Here is a 1,673-nt window from a genome sequence, read left to right as displayed (position 1 = left end):
CCCACACAGCCTGAAGCCCGGCCGGCGCCTCCGCGGCTCGCGCCCCGCCCACGCCCGCACCCTCCCCAGCCCCGGAGGCCTCCGCCGCCCTCGCAGTCTTTCCGTCCTGTCGGCCCGGACTCCCAGGACCCCGGCCCGCGGGCGCCTCCCACACCGTGCCCTGCCCCCACACCCGTGGTCCTGCCCCCACACAGTGCCCCTTCGCCCCCCACACAGTGCCCCTTCGCCCCCCACACCCGTGTTCCTGCCCTTTGGCAGCTCCAGGCCTGGCCTGGTGGGCACCACTGCCCTTGCAGCTGCCCTGACAGGAGTGGAGACCAGGCTGTAGTGCTGGGGAGGGTAGGTCCCCCGGTTTAGGGTGCGAAGCCCCTCTCTCCATCTGGCTGTTTCCCCTGGGAGTCTGGAACCCCAGACACCCTCCCCTTGACCTTCTGGCCAGCCCAGTGGGCAACCCCCACTCCTGCCATGCTTCCCACCCCCAGTGCCCCAGCCACACATGGCATTCTCTCCAGGCCTTCTCCACCCTCCTGGCCAGCCCCCTCCAGCCTCTGGCAAGGCCCTCTCTACAGGGACCCGTGTCCAGGGGCCTGTCCTCACTCCTCTCCCTGGTTCCTGCTGGCCAGGAGGGCTACTGAGACCTTTCGGGAGGAGAGGGTGGCAGCCTCCCTCCCCTGTCCCCAGGTCTTTCCCTGCTCGCCTGGTTTCCCTGGTGGCTGGATTCAGGCTCCTTCTCAATTTCTTTAGCTGCTGGGTCACTCCCAAGCCTGGCTTGTTCCCACACCCCACAGTGCCCTAAGTGTCCTTCAGAGCACCAGGCAGGTGTGTCAGGGGATCCCTAGAAGTGGGGCCGTGGGTCCTGGCTGCTGCTAGGGGCAGGGCCTGCAGGTGGGAAGGGGGCTGCAGGAGGGCACTGGGGTTGACGAGCTATGGAAACAGGAGGAGAAGAGGGCGGTGTGGCCCTCTGAGTGCGGGGGCCAGGCAGGGCTGGAGTTCAGCTGATGGGTGGGTTTGCAGTGGAAGTGACTCCAGGGTGTGTGTCTAGCACGAAGGCTCAGAAGCGGGTGGAGCGAAAATTGGGATGGAGTGGGCAGGGAGGGTGGTGGTGGCTGTCCCCACGGTTGTCCAGACCTTCGTGGAGTGGACACGCTCCAGGCTGCCCGTGGCAGGGTCCCAGGAGGCTGGTGACCAGGCAGGCCTTTGCTCAGCAGCAGGTGTCCTTGGCCAGGCCCAAAGAGCAGACCGCAGGGGAGAAGGGACAGGATGGAGCTGGAGAAGGGGGGTCCGGGGCCGGGGTCCTTGCGCTTCCTTTTGTGTTTACGCAGCGCTGACTTTTTCAGCCGCCACGCTGTGCGACGAGCTTAGACACGTGGCTGGAAGTTGGGTTCAAAGCTGTGGGTGGCTGATGCGGAGAGAAGGGTGACCGGAGGTGGAGCTGCGTATTGGGGGTGGGTGCTGCTCAGGTCACTGGGGCTGCTGGAGGGCGAGAGTCAAGCTGGGAACTGAGGTCCTGCCTGCGGGCGCCTCAATGGAGCAGACCCCTCACCACTCCCTCCATCCTTGCATCTCTGATAACCTGCTAATGGGATCCTCTGGAAGGCTTGGAGGTTCTGAGCATAGAAATCTACCCCTAAGTGTATGGGGTCTCTGAGATGCTGGGGAGCCGGTGGGACCCT

Source organism: Cebus imitator, unplaced genomic scaffold (assembly GCF_001604975.1).
Source record: "Cebus imitator isolate Cc_AM_T3 unplaced genomic scaffold, Cebus_imitator-1.0 Scaffold836, whole genome shotgun sequence".
In the NCBI taxonomy this organism is placed as follows: Eukaryota; Metazoa; Chordata; class Mammalia; order Primates; family Cebidae; genus Cebus; species Cebus imitator.
Note: the sequence above shows the minus strand (reverse complement) of the source record.